Raw genomic sequence first — 15,345 nt, 5'->3', positions numbered from 1 at the left:
ACAAAATTATTTTTAAATCTGTATCTAACCAAATTTTAGATGCTTCAACAAAATCATTCTTTTCATTTTATAAAGAGCAATAATGTCATATCTGTATAGTCATTCGTTATATTTTTAACGAATATTCGGATATAAAATATTATTATTATATTATATTATTATATTTTATTTATATTTATTATTTTCAATTATGAAAAAATAAGATTTAAGGAAATAACAAATAATTTATATTTCGCACATAAACAGGATAGGAAGATTAATCTCATTGAAAAGCAGCGATAGAATATATATTATAGAAACATTGACAGAACATTGGAATTGCTATGCTATCAAATCGTGCTGTGTAGAAAGGGAAATAATTAGCTAATTGACTGCACCTGCACCTACGCGAGAGAACATTGAAAATAATTGCTAAGAACCCACCTAGACCTAAGATAGAACTAGGATACGAGAGGGAGATACGTCGGGGACTGAGCGAATGAGCGACACTGGTTTCAATAAGGCAAGAACACGGGCCTGGCAAACCGCAAGTCATGTTGGTTCATTACGCCGCCCCACGTGAGAGTAAGATGAGACTTCGAAACTAACCTAAGCCGCTCTGATGGAGTCCGCCTCGCGCGTAGCGGGGCCCAATATAACGCTAAGGCCTCATAGTGCGCTCTATCCCTTCGGGCTCTTTCGCTCTTTCTCTCGCCGAAAGGGAGGGAAAGAAAAAAAAAGAAACCCGCGGGATATTCCGCAAACACGCTGTAAATTCTTGTAGAGATTGCATTTGCGCCCGTATGCTTTAAGGGCATTAATTAAACCCGCATAGTCGTGCCTGGTGTACAGGCGAACGTTAGACGATCTTTGGTCCCGCCTAGAATTTCCTTTTTCGACTAAGTAACTGGAGTCCGCGTGCCGTTTTAATAAGACCATACATACGTAGCTACCAGAACGTTTATCATTCATCTGTAATCAGATGTTTCTTTACACTTTAGGTTAGACCTGTAGCTCATTAATCTATTAAACTGCTATATAAATATATATCGCTATAATATAATTAGAAGCTTTGTGCAATACTTCCATTAGTATATTAGTAAACAGATATTATATTTAACTCGTTATTCAAAATCCATGATGAGACTTCTTCATGTCCAGTGTTCTTTGTGCATTTCGCGCGAGTGCAATGACACCGCGATATAAAGCGTAGCTAAGATCTAACACGCCGGTTCTGACGTTACGGTTAGTTCATCCAGCCCGGAGATAGTCCGAGCACGTTATCTTCTGTTCGCGGTTAACCCTGCGAGGAGGAACGCAGAAGAAAACACGGGGAAGATATACGCGAGAAGTACGCTCGGTCGGTCCTTCCTCCCGATCCTCCTAGACACGCGGTATGATTAAATACGGACGAGGAAGCGTGGTCACGATACAAGGCGGACGCGTCTAAGATGAGTTAGAATCCACCGACGGTTATGTGCCACAACCCGTACAGTTAATTGGAATTTAGTGATCGTAAGTCGCGCCGCGCTCGTTGAGTCGGCTACCACCAGGTTAGCCGACCGGCCGGTCGACCTCGAAGAAATCGCAATTTCCAGATCGTTCCATTGACCAACCATGAGAACGCAATAAGAGAAGAATTGTCCATGAAGCAATTGATTCACACTTATTGAAAACAGATAGTTTATTTGAATTAGGAAATACTTGTCAATGAGCACAGATACGGAATAATGCAAATAGCATGCGATACGATGAGAAAAAGTGAGATTATTGTTTGATATTAAATGTATATTATTGGGTCATCTAAAAAGTATCCGCGGTTTTTTGTCACTAGATGGTGTTGATGGTCAACACATCTAGTGACAAAAAACCGCGGATACTTTTTAGATGACCCAATATTTGAAGAAAACGAAGTAAATTTGGATAGGTTAACAGAAATTTTCAAATATAAAAGATTGAAATCACATACAGTATTCATAGAGTATTCAATTAAACATTCAAAACATATATTATCGCACAAATAGTGTATGTTTTATATTTAATTGAATTTCTAAACAATTTCAATTTTTTATATAATTAAAAAATTTTTGTCAATTTACAAATTACTTTGATTTACTCTATTTGATTTTATTGCATTAATTAATCCTCCTCTTTGACATGGAATCTTCAAAGGCACCATTGATATTTTGATTATGAATTCTGGGAGATAAATTGAAAAGTATAAAAAATAAGTGAAATGCAATCTGATTTCTATGATGGTAAAAACTTGTTATTAGAGTTTTCAGAATTTTTTCTGATTTTTATATAGTCTGAAACAATAACAAAAAATTTAGTCTGTTTTCTTGAAGACTCTTATACTTGATGGAAAGGTTAAAACTCCATGTTACCAACGAAGGATTAATGCTTGTTTCTACCAATGCAATTTAATTTCAATCTCGGTTCACATAATTCATCATCTTTTTCTAAAACTTCATTTAGTTCTAAAATTTCGTTCTAAAAATTAGAAAAGATGAACAATAAGTGAAACTTAGATTAAAGTTAATCTACATTGATCGAAGTGAATATCAATCCTTTGCTAGTAACAGTTAAATGTAAAGAGTACCACGATTATTTTCATAAAGTCAAAGGGAACTCAATGATATAACGCATTCAGGAAACTTACCTTTTCGTCGATTGATGTATTTACTGACAATTTTTGCGATGATCACTTCTACTTATCAGAGATCATCAACAAAATCATTCCTGTAGATAGTATCTATACAACAGAACAGCAGGAATTATTTCGTTTTCTCTCCGATCGGCAGTATACACAGCATGGTGCAATTCTTCGCGAAAACAAAGTGATTCACGACATTAAAACAGTGTAAACGTTGTCAAGATTGCAAACCTCAGGCATGAACGGCGAACGTTAACGCTCTTCAGAATCATTGGCTAGAACAACCCGCTGCGCTGCGTGGATCCCCCAGGGATTAATGACAATAATTTCAAATTCAAATTGACAGTCTAGTGCTTATCGTTCGACTCGATCCTGCACCTTGAAATCCTACGTCTGCGGAGTCTCACAGATTCGTGCTTGGATTTTCGGGATACAACCTCGCGGGATTCACGAGGGGTCCAGGTGTACTCGCATCCGTGCGGCGATAGCAATCTACATCCTTAATTCCGCGGGTTGTCCGGTCCTGGCCGAGGTGGATTGTAAAGTCGAAACGTCAAAACGTACATTGGCTCGGACCACTCGTGTGCCCACCCACGTTTTCTCTCGCGTGCGCGTGTACACCTTCGGCGGCTCTCATTCGTTGCGATTCTCGATGCGGAAAAGAGGAAATTATAAATATACAGAAACACGTTTTCCGTGTGCTTTAACTTCTTTTCCAAGTACACGCTAAGCCAAGTATACACACGGAAATAAGATGCGTCAATAATGGGAGATAAACGCGTGCAATGGTGTGTCGAAATTGCAGACGTGCGGCGACACGATGCGGATGGAATGCCAAAGGAAGGAATATGCGTGTAAAGCGCGAAGATCGGAGCGAAAGAGGCTTTACGGTTCGTTCGTTTAGTGTCACGGAAGTGGGAGAAATGTTTGCATTAACGCGACGTCGCGCGTCGTGTCGTATGCGGCAATACCGCGATGCGTACGACTCCGCACGCTTGAACACGCGTGTGCACACGCGACTGTGTTCGCGTCCCGACATTGTCCATAACTTAATGACTTTATCGTCCACCACGATCATTTAAACCTGTCCTCGCCGTGTTTGAGCGGCGAAAAGCTGCTCTTTCGCTTTCTTTCTCTCCTACATGTCAGTAGTTCCTTTCCATTTACACCAAAACACAAATGATTCTCATTTGTAAAATTATAACTCAGTGAGTTGAATTGCACATTTCTTTTCATTCCGACAAGTGAGATTTAACTGAATATTTACTTACAGTCAGTATGAACTCGAGTTCGCGTACTTTACTGGGACTTGTTAAATCATATTAAAAGTGAGATTATAAATATTTTTTGCAATAAAATTATTTACAGATTTTAAGTTGCTTAAAGGCTACTATAAAGATACCTATGAGGATTAATATTATTAAATTGCGTTAATCTAATTTGTAACATTACTCTAATTCTGTTAGCATTGTTTTTAAGTCTAAAAATAAATTCGCACATAGTTTGCAGGATTGGATTTTATGATATATACATAAATTCATACGGAATTGTTTCAACACTAAAGATTCAAGCTTAACCGCTTAGTTTTTATTTCCAAACTGTTGTTTACATCGCGGTCTAATGCTTTAATATTGAGATTATAAACCTACGTTATTATGTGATAATTTTATTATCAAAGCAAATCATTATTTAAATATAAAATACATAACTTTAGATTCAGTTCATTGAGTGAAACTGGAAAGCAACTGTTGCAGTTTTCGCGCACCGAGGATGAGAGCGTATCTCTGTCTTCCTCTGATTCTCACAGCCAATTAATCCAAAAGCGTGCGTCATGGACCAAAATTCGCGATGACGGTGTTACAAGTCGGTGGATTTGCAAGGGACATACAGAACAGCGATTCTGCGAACGGGCCGATCACATCGAGATTCTGTCCAATAATTTACTGAGTTTATCGCTTATGACGATCGTTTAACCTGTCCTCATCGCCGCTTCGACGAAAAGAAGAGGAACCGTAGAAAATACTTCGGAGGATCCGAAGAAGATACTTTTCGCGCTCTCTTCGCTCGGCTAATTATTTATTTTGCTGCGAGTTTCATACGACGGGAGAAAAATTCAGCGGGATTAAGCAAACGGAAAATACCGAATGCCTATCGCGGTGATATTTCGTCTCTCCGCGGGAATATTATTATCATAATCTTAACGGGATGAGCAGAATGATTTCGCACCGTTTCATCTCCACGAGATACAGTCGTGGCCAAGATTTTTCGCCACGTCGCCACTCATGAGATCTACGGCGCGGAGCAAGAATTGCCAGCACGTAGAAGGTCAGGATCGTAGATCGGTCGATCGTCCGCAATAATCGACGATTTCTAGCGATGGAATTGGCGCCGAACGTCGTTTATGCTGGGATAGCTGATTGGCCGATCTGGGGTATCCGTGAAAACAGGTCGACGGATCGAAGGATCGTGAGAGAAGGACGTACCGGAAGAATGATCACGAACGTGGGCGCGAGATTACATTTTCGCGCTTCTTCTCCTTCCGTCGTGCCAAATACACTATATTTTCCCTTATCTAACGGAATCAGTGCAATCTCTCTACAATTTCTAACGATAACCTGAGATTTTCCATGCCACGATGACTCGTAATGATTCCCATGAATAATGTTTACTTAAGTTGACAATTTACGTACAATCGTATGATCCATTGCGATTTCTCTTTCGTATCTTCACTGAAAGAGTTATATATAATCACATATTTTCTTGATATGTATTTATTTTATTGGTTGTACAATAACAAAAATTTTTTCTTTAAAAAATTGTGTTTTAATCAAAATTTGGTTATTCTATCCAAATTTCGATAGGCCAACACAATTTTTATTATTTTAACCAAATTGATTGAAATAATTAATTTATTAGAATAACCAAACTTTGTAATTAGAATCCAATTTTTTAATGAAAAAGTAAGAATCTTTCATATCAGTCACACATCAACAAAATAGATTATACATACCATGTCTCTCAGCGTTTATTTCTACTTTATATACCTCTTGATCACTGTTACTCTCAAATGTTAATATCTCGTGACAAAAATTAAAGAAAACAGTCAGGTAACACGATAATAGAACAGATGAATATCCGAAGACGTGATATTAAATTTATCATCATCATATTGCGTCTCTATGTCTCTTTTCTTTCGCACTGAGTAGCTGCAATCTCCACCTCTTGAATATATTAGAAATTAGATCGTGACTAAAGACGCGGTGACACACGTGTTAGACATAGAGTTAGAACTCTAGAAGTAAGAAGCGACAGTATGAGACACATCAGTGGGAGGCACGATGACAAAATGGCAAGAACAAGAGAGAATAAACACGAGGCAAAGAGATTGCGTCGATGAAAAACTGGAGCTGACATGTTAACGACCGGCAAGAAGCCGACTTTATTGACCATAAACACAGCAATCTCTAAGCTGGTCTTATCCTAGTCTGGCCCAACGCATGCCGTGTCACTGGATCGCAAAGTCGTCTTTGCTTTTTTTTTTACGCGATTCGGTCTCGCTGATTCAGTCACGTCATTGTATCGTCTTCGGCGTTAATTCGGATTAAGGCAACTCCAGATAATATAGGCCAATGTATGCCAATATTAGCGTAAATATTATATACACACATATATAACATGTATAAATATCTGTATCAGAGTTGCTACAGAACTGGAAATCATGGAAATAGAAAACGCTCAGGCAAATCAGGAGAAAGTTAAGGAATTTTGTAAAATTTTTGAAAAATTAATTCTGGTTTTGAGGAAGATTAATATGCGTACATCATTTCTACGCAGTTTTAGAATACTACTAATTTAACAATTAAATGCAAACAGTTAGCATTACATTAATTAACATTGTTAACATTAAATTGCTTTCTCAACAAACTATTTCACAATTTCCAAATCAGGAAAATATAAAAAAATTCAAGATATTATTGGAAGCATCAGGGAAAATCCTGACATTTTGTCTGGAAATCAGGGAAAAGTTATGAAATTTTATGATAAGAACTTTGTAACAACCCAGACATAAATGTAGACTAATATTTAGCAAATGTCCATAACATTAGCCATGTCATCTGAAGTCGCCTTAGTCATACGAATGAAAAGGAAATCACCTCGCAGCACAGCACCGGTAATTGCGTCATTAATGTCAGAACTGGATGTCTTCCAGCCATAGTAGTAATGTGATTTTCTAAAAGCACACAAGACGAAGGAAAATAGTAAAAGAGGAAAAAACGAATATCGAGATCATTCCTTGTCATTTTTCGGCATTGTCTCTCCATTTTTTTATCCCGTTATCCTCATTTTTTTTTCGATTGCCAGATCAAAAAAAATCGAGTCTTCATATTTGTCCCGGTGTGGAGAAACATCTGTCGGGTTCACGGCGTTATCGCGCTTCATGGAAAAAAACCGGTTGGCATACTAATTTACAGATTTTGTCCTTGAGTGCGTCGAGTGCGTCGACAGAGTCATCGAAATTCTCGGCGGCGAAATAATGTTATTAAAGAGAGTCGTGTCCGCGCGGGCGGCGATAACACCCTTTTAAAGAACGCGCGAGTCTTTGAGTCTTAATTGTGGAGTAATACAGATACGATGACTCGAGCGGAGACGTCTCTCTTTCTCGAGATGTCACGTGAAGCTGGACATCACCGTGAAGTTACAGTACGCCGATTTGACCGGCAATATTTTAAGACGGGGTTAATTAGTTCGCCAGGAATGTCGCATTGCTTGAAGATTTGATGTTATACCGCGCGCTCGTGGATTTTTGCATAATTGCCGACACGCCGCGATTATAATCGCGTCGCTTATTTATCGCGAGGACGTCAGGTGGAAGCGTCGCGCCGTTTAACAGCGCGCGTGCGCTGGCTCATTAACGATTTCTTCTTGGAAGGAGCTGCGCAATGCCGCTGCAGGCTGTACCGCGAGTGAGCCTCGTCGTGTCGGTGCCCCGTCAGTTCTTTAGATTCCTCTTTACAAAACGGCCGCGCAGCTCTTGCGTAATACGTTGATTAATTCTCCGTTATTATGCCTCGCGATTTCCACCTGAAATTCGAACCCAAGTCAGCATTGTGGACTGGAAAGCGTCAGATAATGAATTTTAATTAGGTCTTAAAGCAGGTTTTATTCGTACATTAGTATGCGTCGAACGTGTGTACACAATATATACACGCGATGCAAACGGAAATACACACTCCCATCCAACATCTGTCGCCGGAAGGTTCCACGATTGTGATTTTATGTTGGAGGCTGTGGATACTTGAAACTTCGGGATTGAGTTATAAATCATTATTACTCGTTATTTGATATAATTATACCTCTTTACGTCGTCAGATTGTATTCGTCAGAGATGCATTTCTAAAATTTCGTTTTGCTTTCAACTCCCTCTTTCTTGATTTATACATAGATTAATAGATAAATTGTAGCTTAATGTTACGTGGGAACGAATTTAATTTATTCTAGCAAACGTTCTACGTAGTCATGATTGTAGGTTTGGTAACTTTCACGTAGATAACAGTGATAATTATCGTACAACCAATTTCAGACTGCCTTCTCTTATATATGTTACTGTCAAACATTTCAATCTGCTATCTAATGATGTTCGCTTTTTTATTTTCAACTCTACATTCAAATTAGCTGCTTCTCTTTGCTGATTCTCATTTTTGATTGTCAAATACGTTGCGTCTACATATTTTATTTTCATTTCATTTTTTCATACTTTTATTATTTATCTTTATATTAACTATGTTATTATTTTTTTTATGATAACTTTCGTTGCTTACTCTTATGCATCTTCCGTTATAAAACCTTTATACATAATCTAAGCATACAAGCATTTCGTTGATGCTTCTTTTGGGATACTGTACTGTAAAATTATATTATATCCTATGTTTTTTTTTTGTAAATTTATACTTTTTGGCATATCAATAACGCTTATTATTATTATTATCGTCAGTCTCGTTACGTTTTCCAATGAAAGCGACGAGCTTTCGACTACATCAGAACTGGCATCTTAGAGTAAAATCGACTCTCGCCGCTTGTACTTTCAATGGTTTGCGATGCTCATCGTGGCGTACTGGAGACTCGTTTTCGCACGCGTATGTTCTCGCCGCGAGCGAGACCGACCAGCATGTTCACGCGTGTGCGTTCATCGTGCGTGCGGTGCGATGTCGGCAGGTATACGACTGGGCATACCTCCGTAAGGTCGCATGAAAGCGAGGCGCTCTTCCGTCGAGCACCTGTCGCCAAAAGGATCGGCCACCACCCAGTGGATATCAGCGGATCCCTCGTCTACCGAAGATCTGGTGACTGGTCCTCCTTTGGTAGAATCCAGGGTGTACGCGCCTCACGAACCTTATCTCGATGCGGTCATCCCGCATCATGATGGATCGATGCATTAGCGTGCTGATTAGGTTGTCCTTGTGAACCTTTTCCTTTCCGCAACACATTCGATTCCGTTTCTCCCTTTTGCGCTCCTTCCTTCTCTTGCCGCTCTAGCGAAGCCTATTTAAAATAAGTTTATTTGAGTAATATGTGTGTCTTTTTTTCTTCATTTTCATTTCTCTACTCTTCATGCTTCTTTCTAAAACGAAAAGAGAATTTTGTACATTTAATGTCTGTTTTTATAAATGTAGTTTAATTTTAATCTCGATTTAACTAACTCTTCTTTTTTTTCTAGTTTTAAGAATGAGAAAAAATAAAGAGTAAATTAAACTGAGATTATATTAAAGTTAATTTACATATATTAGTAGAAATAGATATAAAACGGTTAACTAAACGGCGGTTCAATTAAGCATATAATTACGTAAGCTAAGAAGCGATGATATTCTAATCCGACTGTCCTATTTTAATTCTTCACGTTCCATTTATTCATGTATTTACACGCGAGAAGAAATGATAAGAAATTCCATTACTGTGTTATTCGATTTAGATGATAATTATTATGCCATTTGATTTAAATTGTATCGGGCGGTGTTCACGAGATAATACTATTAAACTCGGTACTCCACCGATGTGGATTATACATACCGGCATGCGATTTCGTAACGGATAATCGATAAAGAATTGTTTAACGAGGCTTGCATAAAATACTAGGCGGTAAATATAATACTATCCTCAACGCAACGCGCGAGATGATGAACTTTGCAAGACGTTGCGGGTAAAAGAGCATATATAGCAATCGGAACGTGAGAGACGGCCAATGTTCGCCGTGGGCAATGCAGAAGAGGAGATTCAACAAGATTGACCAATTCCACCGGGAATATCTAGCATCTACTAATCTCGCGTATATGGTACCGGGCACTTGCCTAACAAATCGACCGAGGAGGTGAGCAACGTAAATAAGGGGAATCGAACATGCCGGCGAAATGTTAAACGTCCTAAACGTGTATGGATATATATATATGCGTACACCGTAAATGTCAGCGCCGGGCGAGCTACTCTCGAAGAACACAACTCTCTACTCTCTGAGGTAATACAAATGGATTCGTGTGCAGCATGGATTTGTGTATGTTTGTCGATATACGTCAGAAATCTGCTGTAGGTGCTGTAGGCTGGCAAATATTTAGTGGGAGTCATATGGTAAAACATTTCCGTGATATGTCGTGACACGTTGCCGTGTGTTGTGGCTGTATTATATTGTATAATATATGTAGTTGCGATAAATCATCTCGTTTAACTTGACGAGCGGACGCTCGCGCGAAAGGAGTACAAATTCGCAAATTAATTGAATCCGCGTCTCGAACATGAAAACGCGTGAGACACGGAAAAGGCACGAAGGATAGACATCATGTGAGAAATATATTAATTTTCTCCTGAAGTATACATATATATCATAAACTGCTTTTTAATAATCTAGAAGCAATTGCGCGACACTTCGACGACATTTTATCGTGCGAACCATTGATTGTGTTAATTAGAATATTTTCAACATGTGGTGTGAATATTGCAGAATATCGAAAGAAAAGAGCAAGAGTATTGGCTTTTGATGGAGATACCATCTCTTTAGTACATCGTTCATTTCTATAATTGCAAGGGCATTGCGATTCGTCCGTCACGTTGCGCAGTTGATTCAATGCATGTACTGTAAGCGATAAGAACGACGGAGACATATACACACACACACACACACACACACACACACACATATGTATATATATGTGTACATATCTATAATGGAGACGCGCGATAGGCACTGCCATGGAAATAAAAATAAATCAAAGCTACGTCTCGGGTGTAATTTATCATCTCGGGTGATATTAATGCGACTGCAGGTCACTTTTGCCAGAATCGGTGGACACGTTTATGCACGGTTCAAGTTTGTGCAAGGCTCATGGTGAAAGAGAGAACAAAAAAGATGACGCATGTGTGCGTATGTGTGTGTGTGTGGGGGAGAGGGGGAGGGGGAGAGACTATATTACATATAAGGACGAAAGAGTGAAGGAAGAGAGAAAATAGTAGACCCAGAGCCTCGGGATGTTTTCACAGATGAGAGGCGATACCTGGACCCTACCTGCGCAAAACTTTATTGATGACGAAATACGCAATCAGTGCGATCTACCACGCTACGCGCGCGCGCGCGCACGTGTTGTATACTTTCAATTATATATAAATAATTAACCTTCTGTACATCCGACAGAGCCGACTCGGTCCAATTAAATCCGGCGTGATGAAAATCGTTCACGTATAACGGTCGCACCCAGGCGACTTTTGCCGACGTTTCACGATGGAAATGCTTATCGGCCCACCTGATGGGAAGATCGATGACAACCTGAATAATTTAGCTTGGCATACTTTACGACCGGCGGAAGTCTGCTTTATAACGCGACGTACACATCCAAATTTTTTTTTAGACTCTCCGGTAATTAATAGCAAAAACAAAATATATTTCTTTCTCTCTCTCTCTCTTTTATTCTCCGACACAATTCGTAGAAAGATCGATTTTACATCAGTTACGCATTTTTTTGTATAAAATTAGTTTCTTAAATTGATTGATTGCGCAGCCAGGGGCGATAAGGTTGATGGAGGTGAGTTATGAGATTCTCAAAAGATTTCAATGCAAATGTTAAGTAAATTATGCAATCAGCGTTCATTCGTCGGGCTTTCCCACCTTTAGTATTGTCTTTCGTGCATTTTCCTCGGTCGGAAAGAACGCGAGTAGTTTATTATACGCTCATTCTGGAATCGCTGATGAGGTACACGGGATCGGTAACATCAACAATTGCGGCACGTTGCAGCGAACAAGCAGGCAACTTCTGAATTAAAACGTGCTGATGGACGATAGTATCGTAATGTAAAGTGTATATACATATCTAGCTCTCTGCTGGCATTTTAATCTTCCATCAGCAATACAGGACTTTGAAAAATGACAAATTTTTTTAAGATTCCGAATTACATAAAAATCTGGTACATTTGCTAATGTTTTAACAAGTTGCATTGTATTTTATTTATTTTTTTTTACGAATTTAAATTTCCAAAATTCAAAATTAAAACATCAATGATGCCTACTATATTGCCCTGAGAATTAATTAGCACAATAAGATCAAATAACATGCATCTAATATCAAATAATGATTACTATTTTCTTATCATGGCTTCTTATGATGCCGTTATTTGCACCATAATTGCACTATGCTGTATCTGTACTCGTTCACAAGTATTCGTTCTTAAGTAGAAAAATGTCTGAAAAACCTAATCACTAGCTAGAAATTGGCCAGTTTTTACTATTTGAACTTATTGGACAATAATTATATCCAGTAGTGGAGAATTAGGTATATCCATATGTATCGCTGCCACTATTTTTCCTGTTCCCAGTTTCTCTTCATCTTGCTCTCTCTCTTTTTCGTTGCTGTCCCTATTACCAGTATCCGCTGTGAAAAAATATTGCCTGATCGACGCAATATCTGACAGGGCGTGTTTAGAGCGAGCCTCCTCGCAGGGGGGATCTCTTCGTTCCTCGACGATTCTTTTCTTTCTTCCTATCTTTTCTTGGCTCCTCGGCGAATTTCCATGGTATGAAAAGAGCAAAGCGAGAGCACTACGGATTGAGTCGCTTCTGTTCCCCCAGCGCGTATATACATTCAGAGTAACTAATTATGCAGATAACGACCGTAGCACAGAAAAGAGGAAGCACTCGAGATACGAGAGGCTCAGTCGCGCTCTGTTCACCTTTCGCGCCGTTTTTATTTATTTTTTTTTTTTTCGATACTCCGCCACGGATACCCCAGTCTCGGTCACTCCCCTTTCCTGAGTACACTCTAATGTCCGTGATAACGTTGGGGTATGGAGTACGGTTATTATATTTTTTGAGATACGTATATATGAGAGAAGAGAGGGAGAGAGGAAGACAGAGAAGAGGCGTGAAATGGGATCGATCGCGGTACCAAAGCACTCTCTGAGTGCGTCAGTAAGTGGCCAAGTCCGATCATCTCGTCTTCAAATCCCGTATGTGCGTACGCACACGTACTCGTATCTCACGCGTCGGGAATGTCGGGATAGAGTGCACACAGTAGTAACGCGTAATTAAGCTAATTAGCAACTCTCTTTCTTTCTCTTGCGTTTATTAAAAATATCAATTTACCCGAAAGCAGAGAGGCGCACACACAAACACGCGTGCAAACGCAGGTGATCGCTTCTCGCGGTACGCGATCGCATCATAACATCGTTATTAAGCCGAGAGTTAATTAAACGTCCGCGGTACATCACTGTCTAGTAACAAAGCATTTCCTTGCAATTTAGCGACTCGCTCGGGAATCACCGCCCCGTGGTTTACCCCACGCGTTATCCATTATACTGAAATCTCATCGTACGTCAAGTTCCGGTGGAAGGTTTGAAGGTTTTCGGCAGGAGCCTCGTAACGCGTGGAGGAAAGGAAAGAATCGTCCGGACTCTCCAAAGCATCGTGCACACCATAACACGCGGATAGTCCAACCATGGCTACACACACACACACACACACACACACACACACACACACACACACACACACACACACACACACATACATATATATATTTATATGTATGTATGTATGTATGTATATATATATATATATATATATATATATATATATATATATATATATGTACACACAACACACACACACAATAACGAGTGCTGCAGTTTCTCATTAGCGCGGCCGCTTTTTCTGCCAAGGAATTATGAATCGTTTTTATTGCTTTTAAAATTGCTAATCAACCGCTCGGCCATCGGGGGCAGTCCCGGACTCGTTATGCCGCTGTGCCCCATCCCCCCGACGCCCCTTTCCCTCGCCGACACCTATATACGCCCCTGCTGAATAGATATTCGACATTCCTTTATTTCTGCATTCACCATGTAACGCGCGGGTCGACCGGGCCGTTTAATATGGACGCGCTTGATTTATTAATCCTTGTTTGATTTAATATCCCATTCGAATTACTTCGATTTAAACTGCCATTGATCGCTCTTACGAGATAAGCGCCGTTATTCGTTTCGCCTTCACGCGCGATCGTCTTCTTAGTACGATAATCGGATAAGATCTATACACTTGCCGCACCCTCGGCACCTTTCGAAACGTCATTTTCCTTATTTCTCTGATCTACAGAAGAAATCTCGCGATTCCGCGAGCTCCATGAAAGGCCTCGTCGATCTCTCTCTCTCTCTCTCTCTCTCTCTCTCTCTCTCTCTCTCTCGCGAGCGTTGCTGAAATGTCAGCCATAAATTTTCGCAAATAAATGCGTCACAAATGTTTCCTCGCTGTTTTACCATTTATTAACATAAAACAATGTTAACCAATACTACTGATGACGGTCTCGCCAGCTGGGATTGTTACATTCTGCCATACGTGCCACGATGTTTACGCAAAAGGGAACATAAAAAAAAGTCCGTTCCGTTACAGAAATATTTTCTGTACTTTTCATGTATGACAACGACGTTAATAGAGATAGCAATTACGAAACATTCGATTTATTGTTGTTTTCCAGCGCCGATTCTACCGCAGGCTATCGCACAAGGGCAAATTGAAAAATTTCTAATTACGTTGCCGCTGCGTGCGATACACCGTTATGAATTTATACCACAGTCATTATACCGTCGGTTGAGTTTGCCAATCGCCAGCAGTGCTGTAGCGTGGCTAAACCCGTACGATGCGCTTTTTGCTTCAATGAAGTCCACGTTAACAAGTTCCGCAACGCAAACCGGACGTTATCTACTTGCATTAAGTAGCACTAAATGCGCGAAACAGTACTTGACTTGAAATTAATAGTCACGGATGTTATAATGCTTCTACTTATAGTGCGTAGCGTAATGGCTTTATACTTGTTAGAAACATTTACTTGAATTACGCGGCTATTTGTTGACTACAATTTCTGCATATGTACAGCAAATGCAGCTCTTATTGAATGCTCGGTATACAGTTATACAGCAAGAAATTGATAAATCTCGGTTTGAGTTTTATTTCAACTTTCTGCATTAAACTAACTATGGTATTAAGAAAAACTTGATAATAAGAAGATTAATAAATATGACAATCTACCGATCACTGTCGCTTGTGCCGCGTTATTAAGTTTTAACAGAGATCGGTATGAAGATCATTGGGGGAATCGTCGTGTTCGACCGATCGGATTCAGCCGACCGAGGAAGCATATTCGCAAAGCGTTTTTTACTGCCATAAGCTCGCCGAGCGGACCATTACG

General features: G+C 39.6%; 1 protein-coding gene across 1 annotated transcript in view; it reads left to right on the top strand.

The window, feature by feature from the left end:
- ds (dachsous cadherin-related 1) overlaps positions 1-15,345 on the top strand; it is a 377,057-nt gene that overhangs the window by 256,995 nt on the left and 104,717 nt on the right. The gene's annotated exons all lie outside the window — the stretch shown is intronic.

The sequence above is a fragment of the Acromyrmex echinatior genome, chromosome 14, assembly GCF_024713525.1.
Source record: "Acromyrmex echinatior isolate Ae372 chromosome 14, ASM2471352v2, whole genome shotgun sequence".
NCBI classification, from domain to species: Eukaryota; Metazoa; Arthropoda; class Insecta; order Hymenoptera; family Formicidae; genus Acromyrmex; species Acromyrmex echinatior.
The sequence above is the reverse complement of the archived record's forward strand: the minus strand, read 5'-3'. Positions and strand labels throughout refer to the sequence as shown.